We start from the raw sequence: 16,880 nt of genomic DNA on the forward strand, positions 1-16,880 counted from the left end.
TTTTCCCATCTGTAAAAATGGCACGGCCATGGCACCTCCTCTAACTTCACAAGGTCAAAGGAGTATCATGATCAACAGCCCAAGGCTGATTTCCTACGAGGCAGGGTCAGGCATGCTTCCTCTCTCTGCCGTCTTTACCTCTGACAGCATTCTCTACTTCTCTGCTGGATGCGATAATTCATTGTAATGGCCATACAGAACGCACAGACGATACTCACGATTATGAGGTTTATTAGGGAAGCAACAGGTTACAATTCAGGTCCAGGAACGCTCAGGATATAGTTCTTCCATCAAGACAGCCTCTTCTCAGCCATGCTCCCAGGCATGCCTCTCTCTGGTTCCCTCACCTCTTTCCTGCTTGGGCAAGTGTTAAAAAGATCTTTTAGCTCTGCTGTTAAGTGCCCTGAGGCACCCCACTCCTCCAAGAGGCCTCCATGGGTAGGTGCTTAGCTCTAGCTCTGTGGATCAGCAAACCTAGCTCTACCAAGTGTCTGGAGGCACCCTACTCTTCCAACAAGCCTCCTGCCTGAAGGTGCTCAGCTTTCTCCATCCGTGGGCTGGAAAATCCACTGCACCGTCTCCTGCTGCCTTTTCTCTGCCACCACTTCTTACCATCTTCAGCGTTATAGCTCTTTATCTTTCTTGGTCACCTGGTTCTAGAAGTTTCTCAGTGCAGAGGTCCTGGGTCCAAAGGACGCGCTCCGCTCCTGGTTCTTCTTCCTTGGTGGTGGTGAGAGACTCTCTTCCCACCTGTGGGATGGCTCATTTTAAGCCTAGCGGGATGGCAAAGCCGATCAATCCCCTTGGTCAGCCACAATTACCTTATCTGCACAGTCCCAACCAATCACTTGGGTGGGAGTTATAGGACCATGGTGAGGAAGGCCACGCTAAAGCGGTCTTTGCACTGCACTATCCCTAGGGATAATCACCGTTAAACATTTTGGCACATGTCCTTCTTAATCCCTTTCCTATACACTTATATACAAAAGTCTACATTACACGTTTAGGATTTTTTATAAAACATATATATGAAATCATGAGGAATTATCCACCTTGCTTTGTTTACTTACACTAGTTTTTGGACATCCCTCCAGTCAGTAGTACCTTGTCTATTTTAAACAGCACATGTTTCTATAGGGTGGCGTTTCAGAAGCAGAACAGTGGGGTCATGGGGTACCTGCGACTTAAATTTTCATAGGCAAATTTTGATAAAATCCAACCCAACCCATGGTTCTTGAGTCGATTTTGATTCATAACGAACTTACAGGACAGAGTAAAACTGCCTCATAGGGTTTCCAAGCCTGTAAATCTTTACCGAAGCAGACTGCCACATCGTTCTGCCGGGGAGCAGCTGGTGGGTTCCAACTGCCGACTTTTGCTTAGCAGCGGCACTCTTAACCACTGGGCCGCCAAGACTCCTTCAAATTTTGATACTACTGAATGACCTTTGGTCGAATGCCAGCATCCCCAAATACTGGGGGTCGTTTGTGCTTTGTAGTCAGAGGAACTCTGAGACCATGACTCACGAGACCTAGTTCAGCACCCTGAGCCTCAGTTTCTCCATCTGTAAAAGGGGGATGTTCTACCAGGTCTCTGAGCTCCTTCGGTGACTGGAATTTACATGAAGTTCTGGGGTTGACCATTGACCCACCACCACGTAATTACTGAACCGTACACAAGGAAACCCTGGTGGCGTAGTGGTTAAGGGCTGTGGCTGCTAACCAAAAGGTCAGCAGTTCGAATCCACCAGCCGCTCCTTGGAAACCCTATGGAGCAGTTCTACTCTGCCCTATAGGGTCGTTATGAGCGGGAATCGATCGACAGCGATGGGTTTAGTTTTGGTTTTACCGTACATAAGGTGCTGAGAACTGCGAAAGTATCAAGCTGTCACAGCCTTGCCTTGCCGGACGGTCCTTCACTTCACTTCCGCCTTCCCCAGACGCCAATGAGTCCACAGCAGTTCCTGCCTACAGTAAAAACTACAAATCCCAGAAGCAATGTCACTGTGCGTCAATCAGGATGGGTGGGCCGCGCCCCTAAAAGCAGAACTACATTTCCCAGGTGGCCTCGGGACCCGCCGATTTTCCTCTGCTTGCGTTGCGTTGGCGTTCTCCCGCCCCTTATCCGCGAGCCTGGCGCCAACTCGGCGCGCGCGCGGGGTACGTAGCCAGCGAGTGACGTATAATATGTGGGCCGCTCAGGAGCCGTGGTCGCGCTGTGTGTGTCTGTGTGTGTGTGTATGTGTGTGTGTGTGTGAGTGAGGGAGAGTGTGAGTGCGGGACTTGAGGCGGTGTGTGTGTGAACTGTGGCCGCTGGCGGGGTCAGGCGGGAGCGGCGGAGCCGCCCGGGAAGGTAAGTGAGGAAGGGAGGGATACGGCTCTCCCAGAGAGGGGCGGAGAGACAGGACGCGCGGGCGGGAGAGTGGGCGCCGGGCTGGGGGAGGGGCGGCACCTGCCTGGGCCGCGGGCGGGGAGGGGGCGGGCCGGCGGAGAGGCTGGGCCCAGGGCTTGACAGTCCCTTTTTCTCCTCTTGATTCTTGACCCGGGGGCGGGGCCTCCATAGTCTTCCTCTAGTCCCCAAAAGAAGCTTCCCGAGAGTACTTTTCCGCCCGGAATAGGGGGCAGGGGCATGCCCGCCCCTACCTGGAGAAGGGGCGCCGCTCATTCCCTTCATCACCTTTTTTCTCAGTCTTCCCAGCCTTCGTTCCGTACGGGCCGGGGGTCTCCATCTCCCCTGCCGTACGGCGGCCCCCTTCCCGGACGGTGTCTCCGCCTCCAGTCCCAGTCACCTGGGCGGTCTCTCCCTCCCTCGGCCTCGTGCCACCTCCCCTTCCGCCCGCCCTGCTCTCGGACGGGGCGGGGGGCGGGGCTTTCCGGGCATTCCTCCCACTCCAGCGGTGGAGGGGAGGGGCCTGGAGAGGTGTGCGGGTCCCTCAGCGTGGGGCCGACTTTCCGACAGCCTGTTTCCGGGTTTACAGTTTTCGACAGGGTGTCAGAGGTGTTCGCTTAGCTCTCTTTTCTTTCTAAACGCTCTCCGTCTCGCTTCCTCTTACTGCGGTAGTAGCGCTCTGGGTTCCCATTTGTTGAGAAAGTAGGTTTGGAGTGTTTGTAGTACTTTTTGAGCCCCAAATGGCTCGTCTTTGTCTGCTTTGTGTTGGTCTCAGTCTTTCGTACTTTATCTTTTCATTGAAACATTTTAATTAGCCTACATGTTTTAATTATTAATTCATGTAGCAGCATCTTCCTGTTCTAAACGCTTCTTTAATGTACAGGTTGAAGGGTTCATTGGTAATAAAAACCACTGCCGTCACCCTGTCATTTGCAGGCGTTTACCTTTAAGGTTTGTGAAGCGTGTATATTTAGACTCTTTAATTAGAAATTGATTTGATATTTTTCTACTTGATGTTGTCAAGATTTGGCTTTGTACGTAGCAGTATTCATTACCCACTTTCGAGTGGCGATAAATTTTTGGATGTTGAGATAATAAGGAGTCCTGGTTGCACAGTAATTAAGCTCTGTGCTGCAAATTGAAGGTCGGAAGTTCGAACCCACCAGCCACCAGGGGCTCCTCAAGAGCAGAGAGTCAGCTCCCGTGAAGATTACAGCCTAGGAAACCCTATGGGCCAGTTCTGCTGTGTTCTATAGGGTCTCTGTGAGTCTGACTCGACGGCACACGACAAGAAAAGAGATAATAGACACAGAATTGGTGGGAGTTTAACGGAGTCATCTTACGCTCAACATCTCTTGGGTAGTTGCTGAATAGTGTTTTACTGTTCTACCTGTTGTATAGCTGTTTAAATAGGGGAGGAATCTGGTAGAATGAACCACTCGTTAATTTGAAGTGGTTGGAGTTGGTTTATTGCCAATTTTCTTGTGTTGTTTTTGTAAAGGAGATGGTCATGGACGGTACTAAATAGGTTATATGTTCTCGTATTTTAATAGTAATTATTCCGTAAATTTTTACTTGAAGCTCTAAACTTGGATTCTCCCCCTCCCCCACAGATGGTTGTTTCAGTATTGTAACGTTTTAAGGGACTTGTCTTTAACATGAGGAGCCTAGTGGTCAGTGGTTAAAGCGCTTGGTTGCCAACCAAAAGGTTGGAGGTTGCAACCCACCACCACTTCATCAGCTGCTCTGTGGGAGAAAATGTGGCAGTCTGTGTTCATAATGATTTATAGCCTTGGAAAACCCCGTGGGCAGTTCTACTCTGTCCTATATGGTTGCTGTGACTCCATGACAGTGGATTTAGTTTTTTTGGTTTTGTCTTTAATATGGACTTTATTTTTGGCTTTGGGATAGTTTCTGCAGAATAGGCATTTGCTATTGTGTATTAGAACTAAGAACAGATTTTATGGTTATATTAAAAAGTTACTGAAGGTTATAGTGGGAAAAAGGTAGAGCTGGAGTAAAAAGTGAAAAAATCTCTCTCCTACCTTTATCACCCAGAAAGTTACCTGCCAGAAGAGTAATAGATACAATTAGTTTCCTTATTCTTCCAGGGGCCTTTTATCCTAGAAGGAAGATAGACAGGTAGGTAGATGTAGATATACACTTGTACACACACCCACCTTTCTCATTCACAATGATAGCATCCATGGGTAGCGCATGTGATTAAGCACTCAGGTACAGTGTTAGCTGAAAGGTTGGCCGTTCAAATCCAACCAGAGGCACCTCAGAAGGCAGGCCTGGTAATGCGCTTCCAAAGGTCACAGCCTTGAAAACCTTACGGAGCAGTTCTACTCTGCGTACATGGGGTTGCCGTGAGTCCGAACTGACTCGATGGCAACTAACAACAAATATGTTTATAGAGTTCTGCCCCTTGCTTTCCTCTCTTGACATATGTTTGAGAGTTGATCCAATTTAGGAAAGAAAATGCTGCTTAGTTTTTTCCAACTTTTTACTGAGAAAAATTTCAAACATACAGGAAAGTTAAAGAATAGTAAAATGAATACATTTCTACCCATCCAGATTTTTATTTATGTACTGTATTTTTTTTTTTTTAATGTGTTTTCAGTGAAGGTTTACACAGCAATTTAGGTTCCCATTCAACAGTTTTTGCACAAGTTGTTCAGTAACATTGCTTATGTTCTTGACAATGTGTGAACATTCTCTTTTCCTTCTGGTTGTTCCCTTTCTGTTTATTTAGTTTTCCTACCCCCTTACATTCTTATCTTTGTTTTAAAGTAATTGTTGACCTTTGGTCTTATATAGGTGATTTTTTTAAAGGAGTATAGTGCTTAAGGGTGGTAGTCATTATCTTTTTGAGCCAGTTTATTATTTAGCTATAAGGTGACCTCAGGTTAATTTCAGTTCAAGGTTTGCAGAGTATCTTAGGGCAGTAGTCTCAGTCCTCCAATCTCAATGAATCTAGTAGGTCTGGCTTTTGTTTCCTTTTTTGTAGGAATTTGGGGTTCTGTTTCACATTTCTCTCTATTCTACCAGGGTGCATCTATTGTGGCACCTATAAGAATGGTTGGCAGGGTAGTAGCCAGGCACCATCTTCTGGTCTCAGGGTGGATGAGGCCATGGTTTGCGTAGACTATCCTGTAGACTAGTTTCTTCTTGAGTCTTTGGTTTCCTTCTTTCTCTTTTGCTCTGAATAGAGACAAATAGTTGTATCTTAGATGGCCTCTCACAGACTTTTAAGACCCCAGACACTACTCACGAAACTAGATGACATAAGTTTATGAACTGTATTATGCCAATTGACTGAGATGATGTTCCCTGAGACTGTGGTCCTAATTCTTCAAATCCAGAAATCCAGTCACGCGAGTTGTTTGGTTATGTTTAAGGAGTATCCATAACTGTGCCCCCTAGGTACTTTATTATATATGTGAGTATATGTGCGTACAGTCAGATACATTTACATATGTGTATATCTGTATATACATACCTGTACACATGTATATGCCTACATACATGCATATATATATTTGCACATACATTTTTTGGTTGTTTTTGCTGTTGTTTCAAAATTGTATATGCCATGGCAGTTACCAGCGGGTTCTTTTTTTTTCTTATACTTTTTAGTGACATCATTTACCTTCATCAAGCTGTGTACACTTCACCCTCATTTGGTGTTATATATTGTTTTTATATGGTGCTTTAAGAAATTATAATCTTAGACATACTCATGTAGGTTTACATGCACTGCATGACCATACTAAGAATAGAAGCTCTAAACATTAAATAAAATAAAAGTTTCGTATCCACAAATACAAGTGAAAGATAAATTCACTTAATGGCAGGTAAGCATCTGTTTCATTCTCAGTGCTGCACTAAGTCATGTAGGTTTTTTTTTTTTTAAACCCTTTCCATTTTACAGATAAGGAAATTAAGATTTGGAGAGGTTAACTTGACCAAGCTTTTAGAACCACTTCAGCAGAGCTGGGATTTGAATCCTTGAAAGTCTTTTCTACTGAGTACCAATTGCTTGTTCTTGGGGACCTTTCTGAGCCCCAGTTTTTTTCTCTGTAAAAAAGGGCAGTGTGGTTGTGAAAATTCAGAATAATGTAAGTTACTTAGCCCAATGTCTGTCACATACGGGGTATTTTCTGTTGTTGTTGCTGTTGCATTAGCTCCAGCTCATGGCAACCTTGTCTGGAGGTATGTTTGAATTCGTTGTTGCGGCTGTTAATGTCAAGATATTCACTAATTGGTAACTTACGTGTCACTACATGCCATTTAAAGAACTCGCTTTAAACATAGTGAGTTGAGTAATGCACCCTCATTGTCTTGTGCATAACAAGATGGCTGCACCCTTTACATTTTGTGTTATTAATAGTCTTTCATTGATAGTAAAGTGAATTAGCATTGATGCTGTATTTTCTCTGGGCATGTGGTTATTCCCAAAATTATAATTATTTTCAGGAATAGATTAATTGGAAGTTCTGAGAGTGATACTGGAAGTACATATGTGTTTGTAAATTGAAATCTAAAATTTTAGTATTTTAATGCCCCGCAGTTAACCTTTATTAGAGGTAGCGTTTTCTTTAAATTTTGCCTTTATGTGCTCCGCTAAACGGAATACCTAAATTATCCAAGAGACACTCCCTTTTGTACCTTTTTTGTGCCTTTAAAAAAAAATTGAGGTAAAATTCACTTAACATAAAATTAACCACTTTAAAGTATACAACTCAGTGGCATTTAATACTTTCAGTGTTGTGCAACTGTCACCACTATTTAGTTCCAAGATGTTCTTATCCCCGAAAAGGAAACCTTTTACCTATTAAGTAGTTGCTCCTCATTTGCCATGCTGTCCCCGTCTCACCTCCCAATCTGTGGTCTGTTTATGAATTTACCTGTTTTGGTTATTTCATGTAAGTGAAATACTATATGTGACCTTTTGTATCTGTCTTTTTTCACTTGACATAATGTTTTCAAGGTTTCATCCACATTGTAGCCCGGATTAGTATTTCATTCCTTTTGGTTATTGAATAATACTCCATTGTGGGATACACCACATTTTGTTCATACATTCATCAGTGGATGGACGTTTAGGTTGTTTTGACTATTGTGAATAGTGCTGCTGTGAACGTTTCTGTACAAGTGTTTGAATACTTGTTTTTAGTTTTTTGGGTGTATACCTAGAGGTGGAATTGCTGGGTCATGTAGTAATTCTGGAAACCCTGGTGGCGCAGTGGTTAAGTGCTGCGGCTGCTAACCAAAAGGTTGGCAGTTCGAATCTGCCTAGGTTGTCCTTGGAAACTCTATGGGCAGTTCTACTCTGTCCTATAGAGTCGGTATGAGTCGGAATCGACTCAATGGCAGTGGGTTTGGTTTTTTTTGGTTTAGTAGCAATGTACATTCCGGTTTCTCCACATTTTCCTTAACATTGGTTATTTTCTTCTGTTTTTGATTATAGCTATCCTAGTGAGTCTCTGGGTGGCTCAAATGGTTAAGCATTCAGTTACTAACTGAAAGGTGATTCGAGTCTACCTAGAGGTGCATCAGAAGAAAGGCCTGGCAACCTACTTCTGAAAGATCACAGACATTGGAAAAAAACCTACAGAGCACAGTTCCACTCTGAAACACATGGAATTGCCATGAGTCAGAATAACTCATCAACGGCAACTGGTTTTTGGTTTTAGCGGGTGCGAAGTGGTATCTCACTGTGGTTTTGGTTTGCACTTCTTTAATGATTAACGATGTTGAACGTCTTTGCATGTGCTTATTGGCCATCTGTATATCTTTTTTTGAAAAAAATGTGTTCAAGTCTTTTGCCTGTTTTTATGGGCTTGTTAGTCTTTGTTGTGTTGTAGGAGTTCTCTAAATATATCTGGATATTAAATTCTTATCAGATAATATGATTTGCAGATATTTTCACCCTCTCCGTAGGTATCCCATTTTTACTTTCTTGCTAGTGCCCTCTGATGGCAAATTTTTTTTTAATAATTTTTATTGAGCTTTAAGTGAACGTCCACAAATCAAGTCAGTCTGTCACGTATAAGCTTATATACACCTTACTCCATACTCCCACTTACTCTCCGCCAATGAGTCAGCTCGCTTCCTCCTTCCAGTCTCTCCTTTCATGACAATTTTGTCAGTTTCTAACCCTCTCTACCCTCCTATCTCCCCTCCAGACAGGAGATGCCAAGACAGTCTCAAGTGTCTACCTGACACAAGTAGCTCACTCTTCGTCTGCATCTCTCTCCAACCCGTTGTCCAGTCCCTTCCATGTCTGATGAGTTGTCTTCAGGAATGGTTCCTGTCCTGGGCCAACAGAAGGTTTGGGGACCATGACCGCCGGGATTCCTCTAGTCTCAGTCAGACCACTAAGTCTGGTCTTTTTATGAGAATTCGGGATCTGCATCCCACTGATCTCCTGCTCCCTCAGGGGTTCTCTGTTGTGCTCCCTGTCAGGGCAGTCATCGGTTGTGGCTGGCCACCATCTAGTTCTTCTGGTCTCAGGATGATGTAAGTTTCTGGTTCATGTGGCCCTTTCTGTCTCTTGATGCAAATTTTTAAAAAATTTCGGTGAAGTCCAATTTATTTTTTCTTTTGTTGGCTGTGCTTTTGGTGTCTTATCCAAGAATCTCTTGCAAAATCCTAGGTCATAAAGATTTACCCCTATGTTTTCTTCTAAGATTTTTGTAGTTTTAGCTCATACATTTAGGGCCTTGATCCATTTTGAGATAATATTTTATATATAGTGTGAGGTAGGGGTCCAACTTCATTGTTTTGAAAGTGGATATCCGGTTGTCCGAACACCATTTTTTGAAGAGACTATTCTTTCCCCATTGAACGATCTTGGCACCCTTGTTGAAAATCAGTTGGATTTATTTCTGGACTTGAAATGCTATTCCATTGGCCTATGTGTATCCGTATTTACACAAGTACCATACTTTTGATTACTGTAGCTTTGTGGTAAGTTTTGAAATTGGAGAGTGTGAGTTCTCCAACTTTTTCTTCTTTTTCAAGATTGTTTTGGCTATTTAGGGTCCCTTGCAATTCCATATGGATTTTAGGATCAGTGTTTCCATTTCTGCAAAAAGGTTGTTGAGATTTTGATAGTGATTGCATTGATTCCGTCCATCCCTCGGGGAGTATTGCCATCTTAGTAATACTGAATCTTCCTATTGTATGAATACAGAATATTTTTCCATTTATTGACCAAAACCAAACCCAGTGCCGCTGAGTTGATTCCGACTCACAGCAAACCTATAGGACAGAGCAGAAGTGCCCCATAGAATTTCCATGGAGCGCCTGGCGGATTCGAACTGTTGACCCTTTGGTTAGCAGCTATAGCACTTAACCACTATGCCAACAGGGTTCCTCCATTTATTGAAATCATCTTTAATTTCTCTCAGCATTGTTTTGAAGTTTTCAGTAAAACTAGTAACAGCAAAATTAATCTCAGAAAATGCATCCTAGAGGAAGAGAGAACTTTACAGGAGGAAGGGTGGCTTGTGTTTTTATTCCTAAGTATTTTATTCTTTTAGACTGTGAATTGAATGTTCTTAATTCAGTTTTTGGATTGTTCATTGTTAATGTATACGAATGCAGGATTTTTTTTTTTTTTTATGTTGGTCTTGTATCCTGCAACTTTGCTAAATATGTTTATTAGCTCTTTTTTTTGTATATTCCTTAGGATGTCTTATATATAGGATCATGTCATAAAGGTAATTTTACTTCTTTTCCAGTTTGGATGCTTTTTATTTCCTTTTCTTATCTAAGGCAAGGGAAACTTAGAAATTACACCACAAGCACAAGCACCAAAAGGAAAAAAAAAAAAAGTTAAACTAGACTTCATAAAGATTAAAACCTTTTTGTATTTAGCTCTGGCTAGAACCTCCAGTACAATGTTGAATAAACCAAAAAAACCAAACCTGTTGCCATCAAGTTGATTCCGACTCATAGTGATTATAGGAGAGGTTAGAACTGTCCCCCATGGGGTTTCCGAGGAGTGGCAGGTAGATTCGAACTGCCAACCTTTTGGTTAGCAGCTGAACTCTTAACCATGGGGCCACCAGGGCACCGCAGTGTTGAATAGCAGTGGCAAAAGCGAGCATCCTTGTCTTGTTCCTGATTTTAGGGGAAAACTTTCACCATTGATTATGATGTTAGTTGTGGGTGTTTCATAAATGCCCTTTATCATGTCAAGGAAGTTCCCTTCTATTCCTAGGGAATGTATTCTTTTCCAACACACATAAAAGGGTGTTGAGGTTTGTCAAATGGTTTTTTCTGCATCAATTAAGATGATCATGTTTTTTTTCCCCTTTATTCTATTAGTGTGATGTATTATATTGATTTTTATATGTTGAGCTACCCGTGCATTCCTGGGTTGAATCTCACTTTATAATGGTGCATAATCCTCTTAATGGGCCGCTAGTTTGCTGGTATTTGTTGAGAATTTTTGCATGTATGTTCATAAGGGATTTTTGTAGTTTTCTTCTGATGTCAGTCTGGCTTTGGTATCAGGGTAATGCTGGCTGCATAGAATGAATTATGACATATTTTCTCCTTTTCTAATTTTTGGAGGAGTTTGAGAAGGATTGGAGTAAATTATTCTTAAAAAGTTTGGTGGAATTCACCAGTAAAGCCTCCCTTCCTCTTGCAGAGTTCTCTCTTCCTCTAGGTCGTGTTTTATGAGATTAATTTTGCTGTTACCATATGTTACTACCTTCCCCAGCCTCTAGATCTTTTAGTTTAGCATGAAATTGTATTATTGTTGAAAAAATTTGAGTTACTCTCCCCTCCTCACCTTCGTCATCCCCACTCTTCCCATTTTGGACAAAATTGGCGAATACCCATGGTTTTGGGACCACATGTACATGATGAACATTTTAGAACAATGCCAGTGGTTTTGCTGTCTGATTAGTCTTGGGTGCCCTTTGAAGAAGAAATGGTGTCCATGGTTCAGAAAAATTACAATCTTTGCATGCATGTAAAGAGTCTGGATCATAGAGGCATTTTAAATCTTCAGAGAGAGGTATAAAGAGTATCATTCTCTTTGTCTTTGTTGTGATGTCAGGCTGACCAGTTGCCACCCTCCTTTCCAGTATTTTGGCTTTGATTACTAAGGGAGGAGTTGAACCAGAAGGAATACAGTAATTTCTAAATAAGTTGCAGACTCCCTATTGAGACTGGTAAATACCATGTCCTATTGACACTGATATTTTGATTGGCTTAACTTCCCTACCACTACAGGTTATAGCTTATGAGGACTTAAGATGCTTTGGAGTAAACTTGGTATATTGTTTGGAGAAATAAGAATAGTATTTGAGAACATAGATTAGTGTGACTGGATAACAAAGATAGCTGCTGTAATGTTTCAAACCTTTCGGGATATGAAAGACCAGAAATAATTAAAAAATATTAACTAAAATTTTATTAAAGAAATTCTGTTGAAGGATGCCCTGGTTTGAAAAGTTTTTTGTGGATGGGCTATGATTTATAAATTTTAAAGTATTTTATAGTATTTAAAGTGTTAGAATTCTGTCAGATGCTTTGAAATAAATTCCCAATTCTAGGTGACAAATGCTTTTCCTATCAATAAATGTGTAGAGTGAGTCCAGTAATACATAATTTGAAGCATAGAGTAAGTTATACTAGAGAGGCAGCCAGGGCTTTGGAATTTTTTTAAATTTAATTTTGTGATCAATTTGCTTTATAGCCTTAAGCAGGCCATCTATAAGTTTCTTATCATGTGAATCTTTGCTGGCCCCTGATCAACTAGATAAGGGGGACAGAACACCCAGACTCTTTGTCCGTGGTTAAGGTGGTTAGTTACACAGTATTAACATTTTACATTATTATATGTTTGTTACAGTTGATGAGCCCAAATTGATAGAAACCTTGGTGATGTGGTGGTTAAGAGCTATGGCTGCTAACCAAAAGGTCGGCAGTTCTAATTAATCAGGCGTTCCTTGGAAACCCTATGGGGCAGTTCTGCTCTATCCTATATGGTCTCTATGAGTCGGAATCGACTTGATGGCAACAAGTTTTTTGGTTTATTGGTAGATTATCATTAAAATCAGTACTTCACTCAGATTTCCTTAGTTTTTATCTGATGTCCTTTTTCTGTTCCAGGCTGTTATCCAGGATGCCATATTACATTAATTCTCATGTTTCCTTAGGCTCCTCTTAGCTGTGACAGTTTCTTAGACTTTCCTTGTTTTTGATGACCTTGAGAGTTTTGAGGAGTACTGGGGAACCGTTTTTTAGAATATCCCTGCATTGGGATTTGTCTGATGTTTTTCTTGTAATTAAGACTAGGATTATGTGTTTTTTGGGGAGGAAGACCACAGAAGTAAAGTGCCATTCTTTTTATTTATTTATTTATTGTGTTTTAAGTGAAAGTTTACAATTCAAGTCAGTCTCATACAAAAACTTATACACACCTTGTTATGTAACCGTAGGTGCCTCCCCCCAATGTGATAGCACATTCCGCCTTTCTACACTGTGTTCCCCGTGTCCATTCAACCAGCTCCTGTTCCCCTCTACCTTCTCATCTTGCCTCCAGACAGGAGCTGCCCACATAGTCTCATGTGTGTACTTGACCCAAGAAGCTCACTCCTCACCAGTATCAATTTCTGTTTTATACTCCAGTTCAATCCCTAGCCGAAGAGTTGGATTTGGGAATGGTTCCAGTCTTGGGCTAACAGAGGGTCTGGGGGGTCATGACCTCTGGGGTCCCTCCAGTCTCAGACTGTTAAGACTGGTATTTTTACTAGAATCTGAGGTCTGCATCCCACCGTTTTTCTCCATCGCGGATTCTCTGTTGTGTTCCCTGTCAGGACAGTCATCAGTGGTAGCTGGGTACCATCTAGTTCTTCTGGTCTCAGGCTGATGGAGTCTCTGTTTTATGTGGCCCTTTTAAAGTGTCATTCTTGTCACATTGAATCAAGGGTACGTGCTATCAACATGACTTATCACTTTTTTAAAATAATTTTTATTGTGCTTTAAGTGAAAGTTTACAAATCAAGTCAGTCCCTCACACAAAAACCCATATACACCTTGCTGCACGCTCCCAATTACTCTCCCCTGAATGAGGCAGCCCGCTCTCTCCCTACCCTCTGTCTTTTCGTGTCCGTTTCGCCAGCTTCTAACCCCCTCCACCTTCTCATCTCCCCTCCAGGCAGGAGATGCCAACATAGTCTCAAGTGTCCACCTGATCCAAGAAGCTCACTCCTCACCAGCATCCCTCTCCAACCCATTGTCCAGTCCAATCCATGTCTGAAGAGTTGGCTTTGGGAATGGTTTCCTGTCCTGGGCCAACAGAAGGTCTGGGGCCATGACCACTGGGGTCCTTCTAGTCTCAGACCATTTAAGTCTGGTCTTTTTACTTGAATTTGACATCTGCATCCCACTGCTCTCCTGCTCCCTCAGGGGTTCTCTGTTGTGCTCCCTGTCAGGGCACTCATCGGTTGTGGCCGGGCACCATCTAGTTCTTCTGGTCTCAGGATGATGTAAGTCTCTAGTTCATGTGGCCCTTTTTGTCTCTTGGGCTCATAATTATCTTGTGACCTTGGTGTTCTTCATTCTCCTTTGATCCAGGTGGGTTGAGACCAATTGATGCATCTTAGATGGCCGCTTGTTAGCATTTAAGACCCCAGATGCCACACTTCAAAATGGGATGCAGAATGTTTTCTTAATAGAATTTATTTTGCCAGTTGACTTAGATGTCCCCTGAAGCCATAGTCCCCAAACCCCCGCCCTTGTTCCGCTGACCTTCAAAGCATTCAGTTTATCCAGGAAACTTCTTTGCTTTTGGTCCAGTCCAGTTGAGCTGACCTTCCCTGTATTGAGTGTTGTCCTTCCTTTCATCTAAAGTAGTTCTTATCTACTATCTAACCAGTAAATAACCCTCTCCCACCCCCCCTCCCTCCCCCCTCTCGTAACCACAAAAGAATGTGTTCTTCTCAGTTTAAACTGTTTCTCAAGATCTTATAATAGTGGTCTTATACAGTGTTTGTCCTTTTGCATCTGACTAATTTGACTCAGCATAATGCCTTCCAGATTCCTCCATGTTATGAAATGTTTCACAGATTTGTCACTGTTCTTTATCGATGCGTAGTATTCCATTGTGTGAATATACCATAATCTATTTATCCATTCATCTGTTGATGGACACCTTGGTTGCTTCCAGCTGTTTGCTATTATAAACAGTGCTGCAGTAAACATAGATGTGCGTATATCTGTTTGTGTAAAAGCTCTTATTTCTCTAGGATATATTCCAAGGAGTGGGGTTGCTGGATCGTATGGTAGTTCTAGTTTTAGCTTTTTAAGGAAGCGCCAAATCGATTTCCAAAGTGGTTGTACCTTTTGATGTTCCCACCTACAGTGTATAAATGTTCCAATCTCTCCACAGCCTCTCCAACATTTATTATTTTGTGTTTGTTGAATTAATGCCAGCCTTGTTGGAGTGAGATGAAATCTCATTGTAGTTTTGATCTGCGTTTCTCTAATAGCTAATGATAGTGAACATTTCCTCATATATTTGTTAGCTACCTGAATGTCTTCTTTAGTCAAGTGTCTATTGATATCTTTTGTCTATTTTTTAATTGGGCTATTTGTCTTTTTGTAATTGAGTTTTTGCAGTATCATGTGGATTTTAGAGATCAGGCGCTGATCAGAAATGTCATAGCTAAAAACTTTTTCCCAGTCTGTAGGTAGTTTTTTTACTCTTTTGGTGAACTCTTTGGATGAGCATAGGTGTTTGATTTTTAGGAGCTCCCAGTTATCTAGTTTTTCTTCTGCATTCTTAATAATGTTTGGTATACTCTTTATGCTATGTATTAGGGCTCCTAACATTGTCCCTATTTTTTCTTCCATGGTCTTTATCGTTTTATATTTTATATTTAGGTCTTTGATCCATTTTGAGTTGGTTTTTGTGCATGGAGTGAGGTATGGGTCTTGTTTCATTTTTTTTGCAGGTGGATATCCAGTTATGCCAGCACCATTTGCTAAAAAGACTGTCTTTTCCCCCATTTAACTGTTTTTGGGCCTTTGTCAAATATCAACTGCTCATGTGTGGATGGATTTATGTCTGGATTCTCAATTCTGTTCCATTGGTCCATGTATCTGTTGTTGTACCAGTACCAGGCTGTTTTGACTACTGTGGCGGTCTAATAGATTCTAAAATCAGGTAAAGTAAGGCCTCCCACTTTGTTCTTTTTCAGTAATGCCTTATTTACCCGGGGCCTCTTTCCCTTCCATATGAAGTTGGTGATTTGTTTCTCCATCTCATTAAAGAATGTCATTGGGATTTGGATCAGAATTGCATTAAATGTATGGATCGCTTTTGCTAGAATAGACATTTTTATAATGTTAAGTCTTCCTTTCCACGAGCAAGGTATGTTCTTCCACTTATGTAAGTCTCTTTTGGTTTCTTGCATAAGGGTACTGTAGTTTTCTTTGTATAAGTCTTCTACGTCTCTGGTAAGATTTATTCCTAAGTATTTTCTTGGGGGCTACTGTAAATGGCATTGATTTGGTGATTTCCTCTTGGATGTTCTTTTTGTTGGTGTAGAGGTATCCAACTGATTTTTGTATGTTTATCTTGTATCCCGATACTCTGCTGAACTCTTCTATTAGTTTCAGTAGTTTTCTTGAGGAGGCTTATCACTCTTGATGTTCACCTTGATCACCTGACTGAAATAGTGTTTGCCGGGTTTCTTCCCTATAAAGTTGTGAATGTCGGCACCTTTTCTCCCCCTTTGCGTGGCTGTGCTCTTTGAAAGGATGTCACTATGTGCAGCCCTTGCTTAGAGGCCACAGTTATGCTCCATTTCCTTGAAGGCAGAGCTTCACCTCTTCATCCCTGATTTTCTTCCTAGTTTACCTTCCACCAGGCTAATTTGAGTGTGGATCTTGGTGAATTTTTCTCCTTTGTTGTGCCCCTGTGGAGAGCTTTGCAGTTTTTCTGGCAAATAGCGTATTAGTGGATTCTCAGGTATTTTCCCTCCTTTTTGCCCTGTGGAGAGGCACTGCCACTTGTATCTGGTTGATAATTTGGAAAGGCATGTACTTACTGCCCTGTTTCTGCCCTGGTAGTGCAGTGGTTAAGCACTCAGCTGCTAACTGCAGAGGTTGATGGTTTGAACCCACCAGCTGCTCTGCAGGAGAAAAGACCTGGCGATCAGCTCCCATAAATTAAAAAACTAAACCTGTTGCCGCAGTGTCGATTCTGACTCATAGAGATCCTATAGGACAAAGTAGAACTGCCCCATAGGGTTTCCAAGGCTGCATGTCTTTATGGAAGCAGACCATAATGTCTTTCTCCTGAGGAGTGTGCTGATGGCTTTGAACCACCAACCTTTCAGTTAGCAGCTGAGCTGTTTAGCTACTGTGCCATCAGGGCTCCTGCTGTAAGACTACAGCCTGGAAAACCCTGTGGGGCAGTTCTACTCTGTCCTATAGGGTTGTTATGAGTTGGA

The 16,880-nt window shown here is 42.0% G+C and overlaps 1 protein-coding gene and 1 long non-coding RNA gene across 4 annotated transcripts in view; one reads left to right on the forward strand and one right to left on the reverse strand.

The window, feature by feature from the left end:
• Positions 1 to 214: 214 nt before the first annotated feature.
• LOC135228473 (uncharacterized) lies at positions 215 to 2,194 on the reverse strand. The gene is made up of 2 exons (XR_010318979.1): positions 1,854 to 2,194; positions 215 to 1,183 (listed from the first exon to the last, which is right to left on the reverse strand). It is a non-coding gene; the product is annotated as an uncharacterized LOC135228473 (long non-coding RNA).
• A 15-nt stretch (positions 2,195 to 2,209) lies between these two features.
• DCAF1 (DDB1 and CUL4 associated factor 1) overlaps positions 2,210 to 16,880 on the forward strand; it is a 93,691-nt gene continuing 79,020 nt past the window's right edge. For 2 of the 3 annotated variants that reach the window (XM_064274458.1, XM_003409863.4), the window contains exon 1: positions 2,212 to 2,352. The gene's annotated coding sequence lies outside the window, so the exon portion shown is untranslated. Of the gene's footprint in view, positions 2,353 to 16,880 lie in introns of all 3 variants that reach the window. The other variant, XM_064274459.1, reaches the window with a different exon arrangement.

The sequence above is a fragment of the Loxodonta africana genome, chromosome 22 (assembly GCF_030014295.1).
Source record: "Loxodonta africana isolate mLoxAfr1 chromosome 22, mLoxAfr1.hap2, whole genome shotgun sequence".
Lineage (NCBI taxonomy): Eukaryota > Metazoa > Chordata > Mammalia > Proboscidea > Elephantidae > Loxodonta > Loxodonta africana.